The sequence below is a fragment of the Globicephala melas genome, chromosome 3, assembly GCF_963455315.2.
Source record: "Globicephala melas chromosome 3, mGloMel1.2, whole genome shotgun sequence".
Taxonomy (NCBI): Eukaryota; Metazoa; Chordata; class Mammalia; order Artiodactyla; family Delphinidae; genus Globicephala; species Globicephala melas.
Window position 1 is genome coordinate 13940395 of NC_083316.1, and position 27540 is coordinate 13967934.

The window sequence follows — 27540 nt, forward strand, 5'->3', positions numbered from 1 at the left end:
ACCGACGAGACCTGGAAATGGCTGAGCCAGGGCTGTTTTTCTTCTGAATCACCCATTGCTCATAGCACTGTTCTAGACTCATCACAGGTGCTTACTGATTACATAGTTTGGCTAAATGACTGATTCATTGAAAAACTGTCTATTGATGGCCATTGTAGGCCAGACTTGGGGAGGGCAAAGATTAGAGATGTTTCCTCTGTTATCACCGAGTTTAAGTCTCGGTGACTCTGTTTGTGGGGAACACAGACACACCAAGGAGCAATTACAAAGCAACGTGATGGGCCCTGTTAGGACAGGGCAAATACAGAACGACACGGAGAGGCGCACTACCAGCACAGGAGACAGGCATGGGGTCTGCGGCGAGTAGAAAAGGCTTCCCTGAGGTGACATTTTAGTGATGCTGAAGGATGGGCTGCGACTGAGATGGGGGATTCCAGGTGGAAACAAGACAACCCATTGCTCGGCTGGGGACCGAGAAGGGGGCGTGGCTAGAGAGGACTGCAGGGGGAACGAGGTCCCCCAAGCATTAAACAGGATTTCTTTCAACAAATTAGGCAGTGGACAGCCTGAATCGGGACTCTCCTATAGCCCACGCAGCCAGCAAACTGATTAGAAAGGTTTGTACTCCTCCTCCAACTGCAAGGTTCCTTTACACCAGAGGAAGTGGCACCCTTAAGACAGCATCAGCGAACCATTGGCTCTTCCAGGGCTCTGCTGCCCTGTTAAAGTCCTTGACTGCTGGGATGAAGGGGATGGACCATGTCCTCCTTGGCCTTAGAAACCTTCCTTTAAAAACAGTCACAGGACGGCAGACACTGAGATCAAACGATGTGTCCTGATATCCAATGGAGACCCGGTGACACTGAATATCAGTAGCTTGTCTGTCATTCAAGCCTGTGGGTATCAGGGTGGTGATGCAGTTTTCGAGGGCATCAGAGGTTTCATCTCAATTTACTCATCGGTGTTCAAAAAGGTTTTCTTTTTCATTTTTTTTTTGTTTTTGTTTCCTCACACTGGGTCTCCATGCAGACAACAAAGGGAAAGACTAAAGCAATTACCTAGATGCCATTTTTTAGCATTTTTACCAAGCGTGCCCGTGTTATCTGCATGTTTCTGAAGAAACTTCTATAAATTACCTGAACAAGAAGATAACAGCATGAATTCTTCGCCTGAAGTTATAAGGCAGAAAGTTCTCCTTCAGAGGAAAGGTCCTGGCAGCCAAAAGGAATGACACATTTTCTCTACACCCACTAATTTACAATAATGAACATTTTATCAACAACAATGAAGAACCCAAGCACTAGAGTATGTTCCGAGTAGCTGAGACCCTGACTACGTGTGAGAGCTGTATTGTCCACACATACTCTACGACACGACACATGAGGTCCCCACTGGTCTGAGGTCGTGTGAAGGACCGCTCCCCGAGGTCATCGTGCGGGGTGCAGAGTGCCCCATGCCTGCCCAGCCCCGCTGGAGAGCGCAGACGTACAGAGTGGATGGAGAGGGGAGACTGCCCTGCGGATTTCAGCCAACCTTATCAAGGCCAAGGCAATCATGTGATAATGTGTGAATGAATCAGAAGGGGTGGCCCGGGGATTTCTGCACTCCCAGCAACGTTCACACTTCGTTTCCAGCCAGCTCTCATTTTCCTCTGCTGAGCGTTTACTAGCCGCTTTTCACATGACACTCAGAACCCCCATCTTACTAATTTGCTCAGAGTAGAAGTCCCGTCAGAATTAGACTCTGTACCAGGGACTGCTGCATCGCTAAAATATCCCTGCTAAACTCCCGAAAAGGCAATGTCTTCTGCTACCACTTTTCTTCTGGAAATGATGGCCTCAGGTCACTTATTCCCTCATCAAACATTTTTAGTGAGCACTTATTAAGTGCCAGGCACTGTGCTAGGCCCTGGGGTCATAGGGGTAGATCCAGGAGACGTGGTCTCTGTTTTACGGAGCTCCCAGGGTGGTACAGAAGCTGGATATGAAACAAGTGAAGACACAGACCAACATACAAAGGCCCATTTCGTTAAGAGCTAAGAGAAGCTGGGTTCTCATGAGGAAGGTTTAAACCAAACCACCTATATTGCTTCTCCTCCGCCCCCCGCTACAAACGTGCACAAGTACGTTTTCAGTGGGCGTCAGTCCTTAGGAGAGCTGAGTGCTCGCTTGATTTCAGCGGTGACAAGTGCAGGAAGCCCCGTCCACAGGGTGGGAGCTGTAGGTTTGGGATGCAGGCTGCATCGGGCTTGCGGAAGAGCTGTCTGCCACGTGTCAGTGCCTCACCTAAAATCGCACAGGAGCACACGAGAGCTTTCTGAGTCCTTTTGTCTCCTTTGCAGCCCACCTCCCACGCCCACCCATTTCACGTCTCTTGCTCGACTGCACCAGCCAAATGCTGGGACTGATGACAATTTTCTGACGAGCTTTCGCCAGCGACTAAGCCTGCCTTGAAATCCACGCGCCCTCTTGCTCATTCCCAGGGAGAAGCTCTCACAAAATGCCCCGAAGCTGGACAATGTTGATAAAACCCAAACTCACTCCTTTACGCCTTCAAGCAACAAGAATCCGACTGCCCACAGTGGCAACGAGAGCGGCAAGGATTGTAAGTAAGTCAACGTAAGAGGATCACCTCACAAAACATGAAAACGCCAACCTGGTCCACCCCGGGGGCCCAGACGTGCCAGCACTTCGACAGACTTTAACCCCCTCCCAAGGCGCCACCAAGACACACAGGGCTCCCGTTTCACGTCCTCAGCACTCTGACATTTATCCCCTCATCCCGACTCGACAGGAGACACTCACGGCACAGATGTGTCAAAGCCGGCTGGATGGAAAACCACAGCTCGTCCAGGGGCTGGCTGCCAAAGTCCGCAGATCAGTGTGCCCTGCTGACGGTGCCAACGCCAAAGCATGCCTGAGACCGTGCAGGTCTTGACAGATAAAAGCTAGCGCTGGAATGCTTTATCGCTGATGGGCTTCCACGTTCATCTCCGACTCCTGTCTTGGGGGAGCATTCTGGCAGACCAGAAGAAGACTTTTCAAATACAGACTTGCTTGAGGGTTCCCCCAAGAAAAGCCCTCCGAGCGGGGAGAGCGTATCCACGGGAAACAAGAAAGGGCTTCAGGCCACAAGAATCCCAAGATGGCAAAAGATGCAACCTCAGTCGACTGTCCTTCCAGACGCTTACCTGCTCTTCCTCTGACGGGCCCCCCACCCTTCCCACTCTGCCTGTCTTGGCCCTTAGGACCAGCGCCAACACCCTCGAGGGGCCCGACCCACTGCCCTGGTCCGCTGCGCAGACCAGAGAACCGCTCTCGTTCCAGAGCCCTTACAGAGGGGCCGGGCGCTTGGCAGCTTCGACGAGCTCTAATCCTCATCACGGCCCCTGAATTAAACAGCATTTCCCATGTTTCAACAGCAAAGAAATGAGGGACTTCCCTGGCTGTCCAGTGGTTAAGATGCTGCGCTTCCTTTGCAGGAGGCGCAGGTTCAAGGGTTCGATCCCTGGTCAGGGAACTAAGGTCCCGCATGCCGCGGGGTGCGGCCAAAAATTTAAAAAATTTTTAAGAAGTGAAGAAATGAGGCTTTGAGGTTTTAGAACTTGCCCAGGGCCAGGTGCCTGCGAAGAGAGCTGGGATGAGACCCCAGGCAGTGGGCCTCGTTCTGCCTGGACGTCCGAGCCTCAGCCGGGCTGCCAGCTGCCAACATCTGCAGCGGCTAAACTGTGGGGCTTGGGGGTGGGTTTACGTGGTGTGTGGCTATGACCACAGATCAAACAAATGCTTTAGTTCTTCAAAGGGAAAAGGATGGCGTGAAGCATGGATATGGGTGGCCACATGGTGACTTCACGTCCCGGGGCCCTTTATCCGCTAGCAGAGCGCAGTCCCTGCCCGGGGCTGCAGGCAACAACTCAGCTGTTTCGCGAGCAAATCGTGAGCAGATCAAGCGCAGGAATTCTCGGCCCCCAAGTATATTCACAGGATACGGAGCAGTTCAGCTCTCACGTCTCTTTGAGCATCTTCGCAGGAAGGACTTCGGATCAGCTCATTTTACTGACGTCTGCGGGGACCAACACGGAGTTCTAGCAGGGCCCAGATCAGAGCAAGACATCCAGAGCTGCAGTGCAGCCCGGGCCCCGGAGAGGATGCAGAAAGTTAACACCCACCCCGGCCATCCGTCACCACAGCAGGTGGCCCTGGCACCAGGCTGAAGACCCAGCCGCCAACCTCAGGGGAAGGGGAAGAGACCACTTGGGACAAAAGGAGCCTGTGAGGTGACCGCTCCGCTCCGTTAGTGTGCCTCCTGGTCCCCTGGGGAGGCGTGTTCTGAGCAGGGAAGTGGCTTCAGATCGGGGGCTCCGCTACTCCGCGCAGAAATGATCACAAGTAACAACAGCTGGGACAGGTCCAGTGAACCACGTGCACGCCGTTCTGTGTTCGATGCGGTACGTACAGCTTCTCTGTCAAGGCTTTCCAGAGCTCTGGGAGGGGCTTCTATCACTATACCCGTTTTATTTGTTTTTATCTTTTTATTGAAGTATAGTTGCTTTACGATGTTATGTTAGTTTCTGCGGTGCAGTGAAAGGAATCAGCTATGTGTGTACCTATATCCCCTCCCTCTCGGACCTCCCTCCCTCCCCCCAACCCACGCATCTAGGTCATCACAGCTGTATACCGCAGGTTCCCGCTAGCTGCCTATTTTACACGTGGTAGTGAGGTAGAGAGAGGTCTGAACTCAAGTCTGTTGTAACCAGGACCCTGCCCCTCAGCATAACCTCTGACCTCCCAGGACGCCCTGCACACTGCCCTCAAGGTTGCCCGCCCCGTCTTAGAACTGAAAAGGAATGAAAGCACTCTTCTTCAAAGGAAAACTGAGGATGGTTTGTAAGAATCAGTTACAGGCTCACTTTGTGTTCCAAAATTTTTTAGAGATGACTGAAATCATGTCTTCAGACATAAACTTTGAAATATCCCTCTAAGGAGCTCAAAAATCTGCTTCACTTCCCTGGGCAAGGCCCCAGCACTTCACTTCCACATGGCTAGGGACCTCCATAAAGGGGACACCGAGGCAGGGGAGGCCCTGACTTCATGGTCTGTTAGGAGGAGCCTGGAGGAAATAAACAAGTTATTTTGTCCTGCACTCATGTGCTCTGTCCCGACACCAGTGGAGAGAGTCCTCAAAATTCAGTGCCTAATCAGGTAATGGGCCATAAAGCACACCCCTGAATGTCGTCAGGGCCCAGGCATTTGCACCGGGAATCCAGAAATAAGCTGTCACCAAAAGGATGTGTGCCCGCTGGAAATAATTTCCAGAACATGTTTCGTAATCTAGAGCCGGGACTCAGCGAGCCAGACAGGAAAGGTCAAGACCAGCCCCTGGTCCTTCCCACCTGGCCTCATCTCCTGCCCGCAGGGGCCTCACAGCAACTGCCCCTGCTTGCTGCCTGTCCCTGAGCCCCCAGGTCCCTTCCCAACAACCACCAGCAGAGCCGACTGCCTGGCACCGTGTCCTGCCACGTCACTCCACTATCACTGAAGGCAGATCGCACCGCTACCTCGACTGGCCTTAAACATGTTTTGAGTAACTGTCAAAATTTAGTAAGTATTTTATTCACCACACATTTACATGTCAAGTAATTACCGGTACCAGATTCTCCACGTATCAAATATGCCTGAATTGAATGACATGTTTTACAATAACTTTTCCAAGTAACATTTACTCAGAGTAGAGAATGTGGAATGACACTTTTAAAAGAATTCTGCCTAAGGAAAGTGCACATTCAAATAATTTTTTTTAACATAAAACTTACGAGTATCTTCTTTATACTCTCGATTGCTTTTTGGTTAGGACAAAGGATGTGGCTACTGATAAGGATACAGACATTCAGTGAGTAGATTTATGAAAATCGGTTCTTTGGGAACTCTTTTTGATTGCGATCTATCGGACCAAAGTGAACAACTTTCTCAATGCAAACTGGATCCCCCAACTAAAAATGACCAACACAATAAGTGTTAGTTCCCAGGACACTGGCCTCTATCCTACTGATACCTTTTAAGCCCTTGTAAATTTCTTAAGTACAAATCAATTACCTCATTATGTTTGTTTATGAGCAGAGTTATTTGCGAAGTCAGTCAGGGATCAAACTTGAGAGGACAAAGTGTACCAGCCTGAGGAGGGGGGCAGTAGGATCTGATGAGGCTTCAGGTGGGGACTCAGGATTAATGTATCTGTCACACAGAAGCCCCCATCTCTGCAGACACAGGCCAGGGCTAGAGAATGAGTTTGCTTCTACCACAAATTCAGTTATTACCGAAAGGATCTTAAACACTGAGAATCTGAAACTCTTTGATTCTGATCCCTTTAGGAAATTCACATACCTGTGAATGATTCATTCGGTCGCTGTAGGAAAATCAAATCTGGGAAAGATTTAGGCTGGTTAATGAATAACTTGGAACTAACTGATGATTATCTAACAAGGGAAGGGAAGGAGAGGGACAGTGGGGGTCTGTGCCTGACAAGCACAGGTGCTGGGTACTCACATCCATCAGTTCACCCAGGCTCCAGAGAACCAGACAGAAATGACCTTTCTGAGCACAGAACTGGGGATGCAAAGTGATTGGGAAGACATTTTTCCTGGTTGGCTAATACGTCCAATGTGTGTTTTGGGGGGAACACGAAGAAGAGCAGTTGTGTAACAGGGATGATTTGGAACAACTAAAGGGGAAAAAAGCATCAATTCAGTCGAGTGACAAGTAAACAAGTACGTATTTACTATGTGGTATCACTGCACTTGAGAGATTCTAGGACGGACATCACCTTTGTCCCTGCCCTGTCCCAGAGCTTACATGTTTGAAGAGACAAGACTAATCACCACTCTCTTTCATATTTCATTAGCTAAAACAAACTGCCTCAATTTCACACTTGACTTTGCCCTTAGGAACACAGATATAAAGGAAGAGTATCCAAGTTTCACAATAAAAACTAACGTACATGCCTATGGTTTCTTGTTTCAAGAACTACCTAGGGAGGCAATGATGTGATTATTTTATTAAAACACAATCGGGGGCTTCCCTGGTGGCGCAGTGGTTGGGAATCCGCCTGCCAATGCAGGGGACACAGGTTCGAGCCCTGGTCCGGGAAGACACCACATGCCGCGGAGCAACTGGGCCCATGCACCACAGCTACTGAGCCTGCGCTCTAGAGCCCGCGAGCCACAACTATTGAAGCCCGCGTGCCTAGAGCCCGTGCTCCGCAACAAGAGAAGACACCGCAATGAGAAGCCTGCGTACTGCAACGAAGAGCAGCCCCCGCTCGCCGCAACTAGAGAAAGCCTGCGCAGAGCGACAAAAGACCCAACGTAGGCAAAATAAATAAATAAATAGATAAATAAACCCACACACAAGCAGGGTGTGTGTGCAGGGGCCACTATATTCTGAAGCTGAGAGCTGAGGGCAGAGAGGTATGGAGCTCTAAATCAACACTTCATGGAGATATAATTTCAGAGAATAAACTGCATGCGTTTAAAGCATAAAACTGGGTAAGTTTTGACAGATGATTACACCGGTGGAACCACCGCCAGAAGCAAGATAGAGAACATTTCCAACGCCCACCTACAAAGCGCCTACCCACCCTGCCCCAGGCAACCACTGCTGGCTTTCTGTCACTACAGATTAGTAATGGTTCTAGGAAAACAGGAACTCCACCTGACTCCTGCCCCAGGGCTTTTTAGTTGGGGGTGGGGTGTTAAAGCACAAGTATATTTTATTTTGCTCAACTATATACAACAGTAGCAGGTGACAGGGCTTTAGAAAGACAAGACAGGCCGAGGGAGGGGGGTACGGTCTCAGAGTCAGTAGAACCTGTTGTCCTCCGAGCACCCAGCCCTCTTTGGTGGTTGTTTTTTTTCACATCTTTATTGGAGTATAAATGCTTTACAATGTTGTGTTAGTTTCTGCTGTATGACAAAGTGAATCAGCTATACATATACATATGTTCCCATATCTCTTCCCTCTTGCCTCTCCCTCCACCCTCCCTATCCCACCCTCTAGGTGGTCACAAAGCACCGAGCTGACCTCCCTGTGCTATGCAGCTACTTCCCACTAGCTGTCTATTTTACATTTGGTAGTGTATATACATCCATGCCACTCTCTCACTTCTTCCCAGCTTCCCCTTCCCCCACTGTGTCCTCAAGTCCGTTCTCTACGTCTGAGTCTTTATTCCTGCCCTGCCACTAGGTTCATCAGTACCGCTTTTTAAAATTCCATATATATGCATTAGCATGTGGTATTTGTTTTTCTGACTTACTTCACTCTGCATGACAGATTCTAGGTCCATCCACCTCACTTCAAATAACTCAGTTTCATTCCTTTTTATGGCTGAGTAATATTCCATTGTATCTATGTGCCACATCTTCTTTATCCATTCATCTGTCGATGGACACTTAGGTTGCTTCCATGTCCTGGCTATTGTAAATAGAGCTGCAATGAACATTGTGGTACATGACTCTTTTTGAATTATGGTGTTCTCAGGGTATATGCCCAGTAGTAGGATTGCTGGGTCATGTGGTAGTTCTATTTTTAGTTTTTTAAGGAACCTCCATACTGTTCTCCATAGTGGCTGTATCAATTTACATTCCCACCAGCAGTGCAAGAGGGTTCCCTTTTCTCCACCCCCTCTCCAGCATTTATTGTTTCCAGATTTTTTGATGATGGCCATTCTGACCGATGTGAGGTGATATCTCTTTGCAGTTTTGATCTGCATTTCTCTAATGATTAGTGATGTTGAGCATCTTTTCATGTGTTTGTTGGCCATCTCTATGCCTTCTTTGGAGAAATGTCTATTTAGGTCTTCTGCCCATTTTTGGATTGGGTTGTTGTTTTTATGATATTGAGCTGCATGAGCTGCTTGTATATTTTGGAGATTAATCCTTTGTCAGTTGCTTCGTTTGCAAATATTTTTACAGCATGCAGATGGGAAGGCGGAAAGCCACGGCCCAACAAACACAGCTCAGAATTCAGGTCTACCCTGTCTGTCTTTGCACTGTGCCTCCAGAAAGCAACTTCTTTCTTTTTAAAATGTATAACACATTATTCTCAAAAGTCAAAGGACCTCTTAATCATTTTGGCTAAAAGAAATACACGCCACACACCACATGTGAAGGCACATCTCAGCCACGTGGAAGGGTGTCAGAACTAGCTCTGGAATCATCCGGTAGAAAGTTTTAGAAAATTCCTGCTGGCGTCTAAACAGAACAGCTCCTACTTCTATTTGTGTTCTCACTCATGTATTGGTATCGATTGCTGTATCTGCTCTGTCTTCTTTTAAACGGCTTTATGGATGTGTACTTGACATATAATAAACTGTGCATATTTAAAGAGCACTATTTGAGGGGCTTCCCTGGTGGCGCAGTGGTTAAGAGTCTACCTGCCGATGCAGGGGAACACGGGTTCAAGCCCTGGTCCGGGAGGATCCCACGTGCCACGGAGCAGCTGGGCCGTGCGCCACAACTCCTGAGCCTGCCCTCTGGAGCCCGCGAGCCACAACTACTGGGCCCGCGTGCCACGACTGCTGAGGTCCGTGCGCCTGGAGCCCGTGCTCCACGATGGGAGAGGCACCGCGGTGAGAGGCCCGTGCACCACAGTGAGGAGTGGTCCCCGCTCGCCGCAACTGGAGGGGGCCCCCGCGCAGCAACAAAGACCCAACACAGCCAAAAATAAATAGATTAATTAATTAAAATAAATAAATAAAGCATACGGCCCTACTTTGGCCTTTCAAAATAAAAAATAAAGAGCAGTATTTGATAACGTGTGACACATGTACGTGCCTGTGAAACCATCACCAAAATCAGTATAAGAAACAATTCCACCGCCCTTCCCAAGTTTCCTGGTGCCCTCGTTACTCCCTCCCTCTCGCCCTTCCCTGTACCACCCACTCTGTTCCACAGCGAGGACTGATCTGCTTTCTGTAACTACAGATTCGTTTGCATTTTTTAAACTTTCCGCAAATGGAATCACCCAGCACGTACTCTGTTTCGTCTGGCTTCTTTCATTCAGCATAATTATTTTGAGATTCGTCCATGTTGCTCCATTAATTCGCTCCTTTTCATTGTAGAGCAGGGTTCATTGTATGGATACACACAATTTTCTCAGCCATCACCTGTCAATGGACAGTTTGGGGCTACAACAAATAACGCTGTTGTGAACATTCGTGTCCAAGGCTTTGTGCGGACACGTTTCATGTTTCTTGGGTAGGAGTGGAATGGCTGAATCACATGGTAGGTGTATGTTTATCTTTTTAAGAACTGCCCAGCTGTTTCAGCGAACAGTTGTACATAGTCTGACACTCATTCAGACTATATGAACGGGAGAACATGAGAACTGCAACTGCTCCACGTGCTTGCAAGACTGGGTATGTTCAGTCTTTTAAAATTTTGACCGTTCAGGGAATTCCCTGGGGGTCCAGTCGTTTGGACTCCAAGCTCTCACTGCCGACGGCCTGGGTTCAATCCTTGGTCGGGGAACTACGATCTCACGAGCTGTGTGGTGCAACCACAAATAAAATAAAGTAAAATACAATTCTGGACACTCAGATAGGTGTGAGGGTATCGCACTGCGGTTTCCAGAGCAGTTCTAGTGACTGGTGATAGCAAGCACCTTCTCCTGTGTTTATCGTTGTTGAAGAATCTGTTCAAATCATTTGAGCTTTTTTTCAGTGGGTTGTTTATTTATTAAGTTTTAATTCTTCATAGACTCTGGATACAAATATTTTGTCAGATATACGATTTACAGAACACTGTCGATCTGTGCCTCGATTTTTTCATTCCCTTAATCGTGCCAGTTAAAGAACAAAAGTTTTTTTAATCTTGATGAAGTCCAATTTATCATTTTTCTCTTTTATGGATCATGTCTTATATTATATACAGTATTATATCCGAATACTGTATATATCTTATAATATATACAGTATTATATCCGAAAACTCCTTCCTTAACCCGGGGTTATGAAGACTTCCTATGTTTTCTTCTGGAAGTTTTACAGACTTAGGTTTATATTTAGGCCTATGTTTTAATGGCCTCTTAAAGTTAATTTCTGTGTGTGGTACAAGGTATGGATCAAAGTTTATGTTTTTGCCTACAGATATTCAACTTTTCCAGCACTATTTGTTAAAAAGCCATCCTTTCTCCACTGAATTGCCTCTGAACCTTTGTTGAAAATGAGTTGTTACGTATGTGTGAGTCTATTTCTGGACTCTCTACTCTGCTTTGATTAGCATAGCTTTAAAATAAGCCTGTTCACTTTGTTTAGCCAGTAAGGAAACTGAGACCCAAGAGTTGACCTTATTTGCTTCAAGTGCCTTCCACTGGTGACACATTAACTCCTAAGATTTAATTCTTTTACATATAAAGAGAAATTCTATGCCAAAAACAAATTAGTTGATATGAAAGAAATCAACATATTTTTACTAAAATACAGTCTCATTTTTGTGATGAAAACAAGGCTTAAAACTATGGAAAATAAATTTTTAGCAAGAGCAAAGAAATAGATTTCAGTCACAAGAAGCATAACTCTCCAAACTTCAGAGACCCCTTCCCACTCCACTGCCCGGTCAGGGCTCCTTTCCACCCAGCTCAGGCCCCCGCCATGGCATCTCTAACCCTTGCGCACCGATGACACCAACGTTCTATTTGCTTCTTCACTGTTGGCATGTGATGAAAACATTTAAAATGCTCAACTCTACCCTTATTTGCCAATATACTGTTTAAGAAGCTACGTTCTGGAAGAGGAAATATAAGCAGTTTGGTAAGGGACGCAGTAGAACGTCGAGATAAACCCAGTGCTTTGGAGGGGAGGACGATGTGAGTGGAAATCTTCCCTCCATCACTGTGGTCAAGCTAGTTAACCAAGCTGTGGTGTCCTGGTCTCGGAGCTAATACTTCCTGCCTCGTGAATTGTCGTGAAGGTGAATCAGGTAATGCTGAAAGCATTTAGCACAGCGCCTGGCAAATACAAGGCACTAATACATAAGAGTTCTCCACAGTTTACCATCATAATCACTGGGGCCTTCCCCTTCCTCCACTGCCCTGTGCTGTACTCCAAGCTTCCCACCAGCTCCCTCTGATTCCTGGGGCACCTTCTAGCTACTTCTGTCTGGTCACTTTCCAACCCCTGGTTCCTTACATTTCTTGGTTTCAGCCTCCATGGGATACTGAGTCCAAATAAATAATCCCTCCTTCGTGAGCGCTGGATGAAGGGGTTTCTGTTTGTTGTTAGCACAGACGCTTCCTTGGAAAGACAGGTAAATCAGCATCTCCAGACTCATGGTTCTTGCTGTCCACCGCGCTGCTCTGGGTCATTTAGGGTCACCGTTACCCCGGGGGAGCCCAGGAGGAGTGCTGGGCCAGAGGCACTGCTGCATTATAACAAAATGCATCATACAGGCAGTGAGCTAAAAACCTTTATCCCTCAATGAGAGCATCTAAACAAGCCTGGTCTTCACAGGTCATAAAAGGCAAAGCTATGGGAGTCAAATGACTGAAATCCCAAGAGGAAAAAAAAAAAAACACGTTAAAAAATTTCCTTTGAGGGCTTCCCTGGTGGCGCAGTGGTTGGCAGTCCGCCTGCCGATGCAGGGGACACGGGTTCGTGCCCCGGTCCGGGAGGGTCCCGCATGCCGCGGAGCGGCTGGGCCCGTGAGCCATGGCCGCTGAGCCTGCGCGTCCGGAGCCTGTGCTCCGCAACGGGAGAGGCCACAGCAGTGAGAGGCCCGCGTACAGTAAAAAAAAAAAAAAAAAAAATTTCCTTTGATACCTCTGTTTTTCCATGGCAGAAATCTTGAAATTTCATATTCTTTTTTTTTTTTTTTGGAAATTTCATATTCTTGATAAAGAAACATTCGACATTTGGAAAGATGCATTGGCAGAAGCAACATGTTACTTCAAAGATGCTTTTATAGTTTAAATGATATATAATTATAACAGGTGATTGGAAAACAGGAATAAAATAGGGTGCTGATTCAGTATATATAAAAATTAATACCATATTAATCGATGTGTACGAAATAAATTTGGTGGCCTTCCTCAAGTATCCCTCCCTTTCCTTCTTCTTACTTTGTCTTAAAATTACTGTTTCAGTGAGCAAAACAGAATCAATCTAAATATAACCACAGACTTCCTCCCCTCCAGGCACAACGTGCCAATGAAAGCTTTTCCTGATGATGTAATACAGCCATTTTTTCATTCTGGTGCCACTGGCTTTCTCCCTTTACGTAGAGCAAATGGCAATAGACTCTTTTTAGAATTATTTAAAAAGTGAACTGACACAGCTTCAACCGTGCCTGGCAAGGCACAACTCTCTCATTGTCTGCACCACCTCTCTGATGTCTGAGAACTTTCCCCCTTGTTCCAGCATCAAGGAAAATACAATAAAATCTTGACAGAATAGGAGGTTCTATGCCGCACATCCGGCAGAATGCCTTATACACAGCAGGCATCTACTAAATGTTGGGAGAATGGAGCCTTGGATTCAAGTTCAAGACACCGACAGGGCAAGTGGCCCCAGGGTTTCAGCAGGAACCCAGAATAGCAGCCCTGTGGAGACCTAGAGGGTGACCATGGACACTGTCGCCTCCCCTTCTCCATTCACAACCCAGAAGATTGACATTTGTAAAGTGTTTCATCCTGTTACAGATACCACAAGGAGTTCAAGTGAAGAATTTCAGAGTCAGGCCCGAGATGAAAGAGATTGTATGGAGGGAAAGCATAGAGGGTTAATGACCTCCTCAACAAATAACAGGAAAACTGGGTTTCCTCAGAATAAAAGAACCATTTTCAATACATTCCACACTCACTTTCCACCATCCCCTCGCAGAGCCTGGCTCTCTATTAACTTTCTTTGAATAATAACCGTGATTGTGTTACCAACAATGGGAACTTAATTTTTGATCCCAAAACAATAACTCTTGCTTCAGCAGTGTTGATTTTGGCTACAGAAATAGACGGATGATTTTGCCTAAGGATATCTCTGGTTCTTCCAAGTTCCCCTTTCAATGTGTACAATGAAACCCTTCCATAAAAAATAAAGGTATATAATACATTCCGGTCTGTTAACAGCAGGTTTTCCAGCGCCCTTTAGCTCTGACTGTATGAATACATACAAATATGGCATCATCATGTCAAGTTTTCCAACAATTTCATATCCTGAGATTATTACTGGTCAAAACTGTTCTGGTTTTCAAAGACAGAAGAATAAGAAGGTAGTAAGTAAATGCTGAAAAGCTTTCTCTAGGATTTTAGCTAGCTAAAATTGATTGAGTAAATTATCAATCTCATATTCTAACCAGCAGGAGAAAATTCATTTATGGTAAGCCTTGTATTCTTCTTTCACTGTTGGAGGACTTTCCAACAGGACTTTCCAACAGAACAAGGAACAGAGACAAACTTATAAGTCGATCTCTAACTTTCTATGTGCCCTACACAAAGAGCATAAACAAATTCCTCCAACCAGGGTCACGTCTCCCCTTCTATTAGGGAAGCAGAAGCGGTCCAACTCAATCGCCTGTGTATTCACGGAACACCTCCATTTGGGCAAGAGTGTGGAGAAGGGGCAGTCTTTCCTACTCCAGTTTACTGAGGATTTAGATTGGGACCATCCCGTTGTGACCCCAAGTCAATTTCAGATCCATTTCTCAATTTAAAAATACAAGTTTCTTTTTCATTTAAAAATCCTCTCAATTACTGAGGTTTCACTACATATTCCAAGCATGGTGCAGCCATTAAAAGCCCTTTAAAGGAAGATGATTTCATTCCAACTTAGCCCCAGGGGAAAGAAAAAGTATTTAGAAGTGTGATTTATTCAAAATAGACATCCATTTCTGACTTGGGGATGTTTATCTTGATAAGCTTTGGAGCTCAGTTAGTTTTCTTTCCAGAGCAGATGACTCCTGAGTCATGATTGAAAATATCACTCATTTTAATAAAGATTAACAACTGACCCCTCCCCCCGAAGAAAACCCCAAACACCAAGGAAAAGATATGTTGAAATGTGTTTTCAGTGGAAGTAAAAATCCTATTCAAAATCTAAAACTTGCACTTTAGGAGAAACGAATACTGAAAGCACTTCCTGTGCTTTAAATGACGTTGGAGGGCTCTGAAAGTTGAGTTTAAAAATACTTTCTAAGAATACAAGCCAAATGACTGCAGGATTATAAATTCTCTCTCCCAGTTGTTCAGGTATTAAAAACAGGCACAAGCAAGAATAGCCTTCAAAAAAACTGAAACGGCACATGAGTAATGCAATCTACCCCAGTAAGGATACGACACAATGGCCTTTTTCCTCCTTTTACGATGTACCTCTAAATCATAAGGTACCCTCCCATTCCCCTCCTTCCTGTACGGTCCCTTCTCTTTCAAAAAAAAATTTTAAAGGACACATGACTAAAATGACAAGTGAAGGGCACATTCTTGGATTCCTCCTTCAGAAGCAGTGCTCTCGCTGCTGGAGGCAGGGAGGCTGCCTAGAATCCAGCTTCCCCAGCAGGCATTCCAGCATTTGCTGAGTTATATTACACCATCTTCAATTCTCCAGAGGAAATTTAGGGATGAAAAGCAAAGCGAATCACCTGCCCAGGTCCACCTCTCCCCTGGACATCATCCTGCCCCCTAGTGACTCTCCCTGCAAGTTCTACCCAGCGACCGGGCAGCATGGACCAGAGCAGTCCCGCCCTGCCGTGTCCCCATCTTCTCCCACACAGTCACACCCTTCTATCCCGAAAACAAAACCACACAAGAGAAAACCAAGCTGTTCACTGTTCACAACAGCCAAAAAAGTGGAAACAATCTAAATGTCCGTCAAGTAAAATGCTGTATGTCCAAATAACGGAATATTATGCAGCCACGAAAAGGAGTGAGGAACTGATACTTGCTACAACATGGATGAACCTTGAAGACATCGTGCTAAGTGAAAGAAGCCAGGAACAATAAGGCTGCATATTGTATGATTCCATTTATAAGAAATATTCAGAATAGGGAAAGCCCACAGAGACAGGCAGCAGATTAGTGGCTGCCAGGAGCTAGGGGGAGGGGAGCATGGGAAGTGATTATGGAGATTGTAATTATGGGGTTTCCTTTTGAGGGTGACGAAACTGTTCTAGAACTAGACAGTGGTGATGGCTGCATGACATGGGGAATGTACTAAATGTCACTCATGGTAAATTTTACACAATAAAAAAATGTAAACAACGACAACAAAAGACACGCTGCTGCTTTCCCTGGCCACTGTTTAATCTCTCTGCGTTCATTCACCACTAATATTTTCTAATACATGGTTCACATGACCTACCTCCATTTTCTCAGCCCTCATCTCATCCTCAAGCCCCTGAATTTGTATTTTTATCCCCAAAGACCTCCTCTTCCTCTGCACATAAACAAAAGCATGGACAACTATTTACAAAGGTCTCTACAAATGTTTTAATACAATTTGCTCTTGGAAACTGTTAATAGCCTCCTCCTTGAAATAATATTTGCCCCTGGCTTCCACGTACGGCGTCTTCAGGACTCTTTTGGACCATCTTGACCTCGTGCTTCCTTTTCAAGCTGTCTAATGTGCCAGTGGGAACATTCCCCCAGGCCACCCTGGGCTCCCTGTCCTTTCCCGGTGCTTCGTCACCTCGCCTGGCATCACTCTAACCCTCGTTTCAGGACGCAATTCTCCCACATACTGGGGTCCAACTGCCTTTCCTCAGTGGGTGGAGATGTGAGTTGGTAAACCCACACTCGACATTTTCAAACCAAGCCGGTTCTTTCATATCATAAGGAACACCATGGGAGTTTCCTATTGCTGCTACACGAATTACCAAATTAGTGGCTTAAAACCGCACAGATTTGTCACTTTACGGTTCTGGTGATGAGAATCTAAAATGGGTCCGCCGGGCTGCATGCTTTCTAGAGGCTCTGGGGGAAGATCTGTTTCCTTGGCTTTTCCACCTTCTAGAGGCTGCCTGTCCCTGGCTCATGGGGCCACACTCCATCTTCAAAGCTATCAGCATCCTCTCTCCTCTCTGCCTGCCTGCCTGCCTCCCTCCCACAAAGACCCTTATAATTACACTGGCCCATCTGGATAATCCAGGATCAACTCCCACCGTAAAGATCCTCAGCTTAGTCACATCTGCAAAGTTCCTTTTGCCATGTTAGGAATATAATCACAGGTGCTGGGCGTCAGGAGGCAGACATCTTTAGGTGGGTGGTAGGGGGATTATTTGGTCTAGGACATACTCTGGTAGCCCTTTCTTTCCTACACGTTTCTAACAAGCAGGGACCTTTGCCCTCAATATTTCACAGGTCAGTTGCTGGCCTGGGGTGAACAACTCACAAGAAGTTCTCTCTCCATGAAACCGCAAATTAAGCCATTTTCTGGGATTCCTGATTCAAGGTTATTTAGAGCTCTGTGGGAGGGAAAAATCCATGGGTTTCCATTCATTTCCAAGAGAGGGAAAAGTACTAAGTCAGGGGCCAGCAAGGGAAGGAGACTTTGGAGAGCACGTAATAAAGAACATTCAGAAGATTTCTTGAGACACTGGATAGAAATACGCAGTAAACAGGGTGATACGCTCAAAATACTACTGAGTTCTTGGAGGCCTCGGACATCAGCCTGTTTCTAAACTGAGAAGCAGAGTCATCTGTCATTGTTTTGGGCCATTTGTATGTGAATTTCCTCCCCACCCAGTCTGTCTTATGCTCCTTTGATGCAGCCTATCACTACTCTTCATCCTTGTTCATTTTTTCACCCCGCCTACGTTAAAACGTGTGTGTAACCTGGCACAGACCTGTACAGACAGAGACGTAACCTGTAATTGGATCTTCTTATTGTAACTGAAGCGACACTGATGTTTTTGTCCTGCTGAAATGTGCAAGCACTAAAATCACTGGTGCCACGCAGCTAGGCTTCAACAGCAGGCATGTTATCCTCAGCCTCTCCAACACGCCGCTGGCCAGCTCTCCCACACCCTCTAGTGGCGGCCAGCCCTAGAACACTGCCAAGCGTGCAAGGACATCGTTCCAGCTGTCAGAGCCCAAGTGTCGATGCAGTCTTTACACAGGCTTTCAAATATACAGTATTCTGGCTTAGAAAACCATTCACTTTATGGGTTAGGCATTTGCCTTTTCCCTTTTTGTGATTGTTGTAAACTCAGAAACTCACAGAAGCAGTGGACAGTCTGGTAAAAAATGTCCCTAAGTCCAATGCAAAGACAAGCATATAAATCAATTGTGGTATAGTCACATGATGGAATACTATACAGCAACAAAAAAGAAGGAACCGCAGCTATACACAGCAACGTGGATTTATCTTTTTGTAAAAGTTTAATGGTAAGATATTAGTTCCAGAAGACTACATAAATATGGAACCATTTTTAATAGACCTCAAAAGTGAAATTTTTATTTAGGAATACATGTATATGTAATTTAAATACATATGTATACATACACATATTTATGTACATATATACACATATACATACACATATATTTATATATATACATATATACATATAAATACATATATTTATATGTGTATACAAACACACACACGTATTTTTTTTAAAGCAAAGGAACAAAGAACACAAATATCAGGACCGTGCTTGCTTTTAGCCTGGGAAGGCAGCAGGAGGAGGTAAGGGAGATGCAGGACCATCAACCCTGTGTGGGAGAAGGTTCATGATTATCTGTTTTATTATAATGACTACAACTTCTGTGTATGTTACATATATTCTTCAATATATAAAATACGATCATTAGAAGATAATTGAGGAACACGTGTAGGTAGGTAGGTTGGCTAGACTGACAGCTGACCGATGGACAACTGACAACCGATAGACAAGACTGGCTGGCTGACCTACAGAACCCAGGGATGGGGTGTTCAGAAGAGAACACACTGTCGTCCCAGGTTCATTCTTGTTTGAATTGCCCAAAGACTATAGTTTGGAGTATAAGGATAGAGACATAAATCTCACTCTGGAGGATACAAAGAGTTTCCAAATTTTACTTAGATAAGCTTTCTGGGGGCGTCTAAATCATGAGGATATGCACGCAGGCCCTTCACCTGTACCTGTCACTGAGCCTCAGAAAGGAAGGGTTTAGGAACTTTTATCCCACCCCTTGAACACCACCTAACCTTGGAACTTCATCATTTTAATGTATTACTCAATAATACATTAGTCCTTTTTCTTTGCCCCAATCCTATGAAGCTCAGTATCAAGTGACACTCGGGCTGGTCAGGGCCCCCTTGTAATGCCTCTGACGCATTCCTGAGGCTCCCGCCCCTCCTCTGAGCCCCGCTGCTTCTCTGCACTTCGACCCTGACCTGTTTCCAAGGCCCGGGCCGTGCCATCTGCGTAACCAGAGCCCCATTTCCGGTCAGCAGCTCAGGAGCCGGAGCCCTTACGTGAACTGAATACCTGAAGCGGTGTGTCATCTCCCATGTCCAGAGTCCCAGGCCTCACCCTGACTGCTGGGATGCTCTCTCCTTTCACTGAGTATCTTTCGTCTCTCTTCATGTTAAAGGCTATGCATGTCCATTATAGAAGTAAAATGTATTAATAAAGATAAACAAAATCAAGAAAACAAAAACCACCTGTCTTCCCTTCGCAAGAGCTACCAGACATGTTCAACACATAACTGTAAGGTACTGTGCATTATACCTCCCTGCAATGCTTTAAATCTACAATTTTTTTACAGATGATACAGTTTCATATCCCATTTTCATACTTTCACAATACGATCTTAATTAGCTACATAATATTCCATTTATTCTAGTTACTACAGTTGCATTTAAAAAAAAAAACTTACTAGTATAAAACAAAAATCACTGTGCCCCAGGGCCTTTGCACTTGCTGTTCCCTCTGACTAGACACTCTTCAACCAGACATGATTCACAACTTCACCTCCTTCAAGTCTTAGCTCAAAACTCTTCTTCAGTGAGGGCTTTCCTGAGCACTTTAATACAACTTGACCCTCACCTCCCACCCTCACACTCCCTGATCCCCTCTCCTGCTTCAGTTTCCCTTAAACGTCGTTCACCATCTAACATTATATATTGTAGTAACTTATTTTCTGGCTCACTCACTACAATGTGACCTCCAGGAGGGCAGAGCTGTTGCTTTTTGTTTAATTCTACTAATGCCTAGAAGTACTGGCCATAAAGGCACGCAATAAATATTTCTTGAAACGATGAATGAACAAAATCAGATATAATTTTACAAAAAGACTGGAAAAAATAAAATCGAAAGTGAGTTTAATTTCTGGGTGATGGGTTTATAAGGTTTGAGTGTTCTTTTTTATAATAAGTTCCCTATATTTTCAGTTTTCTAAATTAGCATGTATTACTTTCAAAATCAAGAAAAAAGTTATGTTTTAAATGCTATTAGGCAAATATGACTATAAATATTGTTTAGGAACAATAGAGAGAGCGAGAGAAAGAGAAAGAGACAGAAAGACAGACGGACAGAGGACAAAAAGTTTCAAATACCTGTGAAGTCTTAATTTATGTTCAAATAATCACAGCATAGGCCAGGGAAAGTTAAGAGAAATATTAACTACTAACCATTCTTCCTTCTTGGTAACTTAAGTTTATTGAAGCAAGAATGCTACTAGGTAACAATTAGTCTAGCTTAATTACTTGATATATTTATAAGTGAACTACATTCTCAAATCCTTAATAATGCAGGATCCAGTACCTAATCAAACCTAATAAGCAAGGAGCCTAAGAGAATCTGAAAACACAGATTAAATGATCAAAGCTGGAATTTTTGTTTCTTATGAAGTGGCTGTAGACAGCCATGGTGAAGCCATAGAAAACAGTGACGTACACACATCTTTAATTAAGCAAAGATGAAACAGAGCTAAAATAATGGGGGGAAAAGCTGACTGGACTCGTTATTGAATCAGATTATGGAATTACATTAACTTTAAGAAATGTCCCAAATTATCAAAACCGAAAATTATAAACTATAATAAAATATAATATTGAGTGCATTTTACTTAGGAGCCCTGAGTATTAAGTCAGGGGCTGCTGCTCCCAGATTCACTGAGAGCCTGACTCTGGTTCCCTGCCCACGTTTTGACTTGATAAATCTGCCTGAATATAAGGAGAACACGTTACTCATGAAATGAATGTACAGCCAGGAACAGGTCTAACAATTTGTCTCCCTTGTCAATGAAGCCAGTGGGCTATGAAATGTACTTCCCGTTTCATCTTCTTTCTTTATTTTCTTGAGGTATAGTCGATGTACAATATTATATAAGTTACGGGGGTACGACATAGTGATTCACAGTGTTTTAAAGTTATACTCCACTTATAGTTATTAGAAAATATTGGCTATATTCCCTGCGTTGTACAATATATCCTTGTAGCTTATTTATTTTATACACAGTAATTTGTACTTCCTGTTTCATTTTATTTTTAATGCCTAAGAAATAGATCAGTTGCTGTTGTGAAGATGCCCGTCGGTTTCAGGGAGGGCTTTTAGCTTGAGGGGCTCCTGAGAGGAAAAAACAGCCCTTAAAGTTCTAGCATGAGGCATTTTTAGGAAGTCAACACTTTTTATGTAGAGACCCCACTGATGGTGAAGAGATAAGAAGCAGAATTGTCCCCTTTGGCCTCAAACAGCTTTCAAAACGGCTTGTAGTCCTTTGTTCCGCACTTGTCTTCAACTGGTCTGATTGTCAAAGTACAACTTTTAAAAATGAACACAACAGATTGGAATCTGGGTGAAGAATTCGAAGCCACATCGCAGCCGTGCTGCCTAAGAGCTCACCATCTCTCAGTTGCTGAATGGGTCCGTTCTTTCCGGAGAGAGAGGAATAAAAGGGCTTCAACTCTCCATTGTGCGATATATGACTACAGAATTGTGCTCAATTATTATTTTTGAAAAAAGGAATAAAAGGCCTATTCGGATTTTTATGTTGGCAGGGTAGAGGCTTTCAAAGTGGTGCTTTGCCCCCAGGCTGGCCCAGGCATCTCCAGCCAAAGACTCCCCAAGCCCAGATATGCTTGTGTTAAAATCCAGCATCTTCTGAATTTAAGTGAATTTTTTTTTTCCGAGGAAAAGAATTTTTCATTTAATCCAATCAAATGTATCCTTCATAGCAAGACTTTCTTTTAAAAGTCACGGAGATGTGGCTCCCTAACCGCAGTGCTGGCCGAAGTTAAAGAATAAAGCTTCCAAAATGGTATGCCTTCTTAGAGAGGTTCCAAAACACAAGTTACAAGGTGACTTTAGACACTTTAGGAAAGACTAAAACTGTAGAATCTAGTAGTTTCGATGCGTGAGTCAGATTTACTGCTGTGCCTAATAGCGAAGAAAGAAAGAAAACTTTTTAAGCTGCCATGTGACTACTTAATGCTTTTGACTTGGGGATTCATCCTGTCTGTGGAATTCTGATGAGTGATGACGATTCATAAATACAGAATACGCAGTGTTCATACTAAATCCTATTCCTCAGAGGAGACAAGTCAGCAAATGCTAGACGACGTCTCACCTTTACCGGAAGCATGTGCTGCGCTCAAGGATTTAATCAGAGGGCTCTTACCTACATGCTCCGATTGGTTCTGGGCCTAGGAGCTGGGGCAAGCTGGGGGCTGGGCTTTACAACCAACAATTCCTGGCTCCTTTTCTCCAGAAAAAAATAGAAATGGTTAGAACACTTTGGCAATTATCTGGAAGCTGACAAGACAAAAGGGCATTTCATCTCACCAAGCAGGGCCACAGAACTGCTTCTCTTAAGAGCAGGTGAGAGAGAGAGCGAGAGAGCTCAGAGGAGTCGTCCCAGGATTTGACCAAGCTGCAGGCAAAAAGCCCACAACTCCTGCTGACTCCTGCTGGCTCTAGACAGACTGCGTCTGTTAATTCTCTGCTGTGCCCACCCCAAGAGTCAGCTCAAGGCAAGGCAAAGTAGATCTGATGCCCGTGTTACATTCTCGGAAAGCCACTCCCCACTTCCTGTGAAAGACACCGGCTGAGGCATCGGGATTCTGGCGATGTCTGTTATTAAATCCCAGAGTTCTCAGCCATAATTTCCAAAACCTGTAGTGTTGATGAAAGAAGTGTATTTTCTGTAAATTGACACTGAACAGTAAAACAGAATTTACGACGAGAAGAGCTCCTTCATCTGGATTATAATGTACAAAACTATTAAAGAATTAGGGAAAGAAATTTTGAATGATCGATATATACGTTAAGTAAAAGTACTTTCTTCTAATTTATACTTCCTTAGAAAAACCAGGCCAAACTGAAACCAATTTTTTGTTTTTAAATGTAATGGGCACAATTTCTCCTTTGTTAACAGAGGCTATCATTCAGTCAGCGGCCACAGTCACACGAGAATTAAGAGCCATGATACCCCGGGTCAGGTTTCATCCCAAGACTAGGAACGAGCCATAGAAGATGTTAATTTGGTTCAGTTGACAGACTGCTCCGTATAAATCCTGTTCATATTGTAGAGTTGGGGCTTACCGTTTAGTAAAGAAAAAGGTCAAGCACCGGCCCTTCTTAGGACTCACACACTGAGAATCACATTTGCACAAAATGAACTTTCCACGTACAAAAACTGATATGTGAATGGCATCTGATTAAAAATGATCCAATTTTTATTGTTGAAGACATCAGAAATTTGATGCTGGCTTTACTGTTATTTACTAGTTAGGTATAACACGTTATACTTGTGAATACCCTTCTTGTACATAGACATCACCATCTTCCTGCTAAATTTTGGAGGAAATGCTTTAAGCTTAGCTGACAAAAGCAACTTTTCCCAGAGTCTGTGAAATAAGCCATTAGGATTACAGGAAGGAAAAAATTACTTTCCTTTCCAGTGTTTACTGAGATATAATTGACACATAACCTTGTGTAAGTTTAAGGTGTGCAGTATGATGATCTGACAGACGTGCATATTGTGAAATGATTACCACACTGGATAGTTTACACATCCCTCACCTCACATCGCTACCATTTTGTCATTGTGGTGGTGAGAACATTTCGGATCTACTGTCTTAGCAACTTTAAAGTACACGATATGGTATTGTTAGCTAGAGTCACTATGCGGCACATTAGTTTCCCAGAACCCATCCATCTTATAACTGGAGGTTGGTACCCTTTGACCAACACCTCCTCACTTGCACCCCCAGCCCTGGCAACTACCAATCTGCTGTTTCTTTATGAGCAACTTTTTTAGATTCCACATAAAAGGGAGATCACACAGTATTTGTCTTTCTCTGTCTGACTTATTTCACTTAACATACGCCTTCCAGGTTCATCCATGTTGTAGAATTTCCTTCTTTTTTGAATGGCTGAGTAACATTCCATTGTGTATATATACCAGTTTTCTTTACCAATTCATCCACTGGCGGACGCTGAGTTGTTTCCGTGTCTTGGCTATTGTGAACAGTGCTGCAGTGAATATGGGGGAGGTGTGTGCAGACATCTCTTCGGGACAGTGATTTCATTCCCTTTGGATCTAGACCCAGGAGTGGAATTCCTGGACCATCTCAATGTTTTATTTTTAGTTTTTTGAGCAACCTCTATACTGTTTTCCATAGCGGCTGCACCAATTTACATTCCTGCCAACAGTTCACAGAGTTCCCTTTTCAAGGAGCTCCTCTTTCACGGAAAAGCTCTACAATGGCATAATGAAGGCAGAGTGGTCCATGATTTCATCCACCTTTTGAACAGTGAATTTCATGGCCCTTAAACAAGCCCTACAGAGAAAAGGCCTGGTTCATTCTGAGCCTGAGCGCAAACCACTAGCGCAATGCTGGGAAGAGGAACAATTAAGCCTGGCTGACAGACCTGCACCCCCAGCTGTGCAGGCTGTGATGGGGGGTGGGGAGAAGGAAGAGGGGGAGAAATGCTCATCTCTTTTTTTCCTTTTTTAAATTTTTAAAAATAGATTTTATTATTTTAAAGCAGTTTTAGGTTCCCAGCAAAATCAAACAGAGGGCACAGAGATTTTTCATATACCCTCTGCCCCCATACACACACAGCCTCCTCCCTAATCAGTGTTCCCCACCAGAGTGCTGCATTTGTTACAACTGATGAACCTACACTGACACGTCATAATCACCCCAAATCCAGAGTTTACATTAGGGGTCACACTTGGCATTGTACATTCTATGGGTCTGGACAAAAGTGTAATGACCTGTATCTACCATTATAGTAACATACGGACTATTTTCACTGCTCGAAAAATCCTCTGTTCTCTGCCTATTCATGCCTCCCATCCTCGAGAGCCCCTGGCAACCACTGATCTTGTTACAGTTTCCATAATTTTGCCTTTTCCAGAATGTCTTATAGTTAGAATCATATTGTATGCAGCCTTTTCAGACTGGCTTCTTTTGCTTAGTAATATGATTAAGGTTTCTCCGTGTCTTTTCATGGCTTGATAGCTCATTTCTTTTTCATGCTGATTAATATCCTATTGTCTGGATGTACCACAGTTTAGTTATCCATTCACTTACTGAAGGACATCTTGGTGGCTTCCAAGTTTCGGCATTATGAATACAGCTGCTATAAACATCTGTGTGTTGTTTTTTTGTGTAGACCCAAGTTTTCATTCCTTTGAGTCAATACCAAAGAGTATGACTGCCAGACTGTATGATAAGAATATATTTGGTTTTGTAAGAAACCACCAAACTGTCTTCTAAAGTGGCTGTACCATTTTGCATTCCCACCAGTAATTAAGGAGAATTTCCGTATATTAGAAAAGAAGAAACATCTAGTTTCCTAAGGTGGAAAGTGTTTGCACTGATGTTAATTCTCTTGCTGTACGCCTAGGGTTTACCCACTTGGCAAGGTACTGTAGTTGAGTTCATATTTTATCATTTTTAGGATTTAGAAATGTTGATTTCTAACTACCGCCAAATGAGGGCGAGATTTCTGAGCTCAGCACCTGAGACCTTGTAAGTGGAAAGATCCTAATCCCACCTGCCTCACATGAGCAAAACAGCACCTCCTTCTGCCTGCAAAGACCCTCCTATCCAGCACCGTCTTTTATTCTTCAAATAAGGCGGTTTTGAATTTTTCAATGTTAAAAACACGGCACTGTAAATAACAAACCAAATCATCGTCAAAGAAATCAGAGGAAAACATATTTTAATTTCACATCTCCAGCGTGAACAACAGAAATCAGAATGAAATTACACAATGGAAAGTGCAGCGAAAAAAATTGGGGAAGTATCTTTTCTAGTGTGAATTAAATCACTTTGAAAGAGGCACTGGCCAAACAACAAGGTAAATGGATAACAGTATGAAAGGAACACTAATCCCCTCAAATCACATCATAGACTTTTTAGGGCTGGAAGAGATATTCAAGATGATTCTCTCTCACCTCTTCATTCAGCAGATAAGAAAACTGAGGCCAAGAGATAAGTGAACTTGGCAAGATCACTAGCTGCAGGGTTGGGACCAGGATGGAAAACTAGCTGCATCTGAATATCCATCTGGGTGATCCTGAAGTAAATGAGACCCTCCCTAAGAAAAGGCTATTTCCATGATCATGGCTTCTCTGGGGGCACATAGGCAGCTCCCCAAACGAGTGGAATATTATAAATCTTAAAAAAGCCGCATTATAAGGAGCTACTCACTCCCTGACCAAACCCAACACTGGCAAAGTGAGAGCCTTGGTCCTGCTGTGCTCACTAATAGCTAATATTTTTTCCAGATCCTTATCAAACATCCCAATAATTTCTATGTTAAGAGGAAGTGCACAGTGGGAATTCTCCCAGGCAACTTATGACTACTTCAGAAGGGCTGTGGACAGCGAGGGCTTCAGCAAAGCCCTTGGCAGGTCAAACTGAGTATCAGTAAATCTGAAAGAGTATTGCTTCGAAGAGCTTTTGAAATTTCTTTGAAATTACACTAACTCACTTGGTCAGATCTTCTTCCTCCAACCAGAATTAGGGAGCATGCTCAATTTCTTCACCTGACAAATGGGGAAACACCTGCAGAGAAAGCTTAAGTCACTTATCCAAGGAGGCCCAGTGTGTCTGCAGGGGCAGGACGGAAGCCAGGAGCTGGCCTGCCAGGCCAGGGGTGGGTCTGTGCCTAGAGGATCAGGTTTCCCTTCTTATAGCCAATATCTCCCTCTGCTGAGTCTTTGGCAAGTTTACATTCTGCCCATGAAAATCTGGGCTCCAAAATGAAGGAACAAGCACGCAGAAGTAGACTGCTCATAGAATTAGCCTTTACACCTGAAGTAAGCATTATTTTCATGAGCACAGCCTCTAAGAGCACATTATAGGGGCTTCCCTGGTGGCGCAGTAGTAAAGAATCCGCCTACCAATGCAGGGGACACGGGTTCGAGCCCTGGTCCGGGAAGATCCCACAGGCCGCGGAGCAACTAAGCCCGTGCGCCACAACTACTGAGCCCGTGTGCCACAACTGCTGAAACCCACGTGCCTAGAGCCCGTGCTCTGCAACGAGAAGCCACCACAATGAGAAGCCTGCGCACCGGAACGAAGAGTAGCCCCCGCTCGCCGCAACTAGAGAAAGACC

The 27540-nt window shown here is 44.5% G+C and overlaps 1 protein-coding gene across 1 annotated transcript in view; it reads right to left on the bottom strand.

Moving 5' to 3' along the window:
* RETREG1 (reticulophagy regulator 1) overlaps positions 1-27540 on the bottom strand; it is a 131625-nt gene that overhangs the window by 64448 nt on the left and 39637 nt on the right. The gene's annotated exons all lie outside the window — the stretch shown is intronic.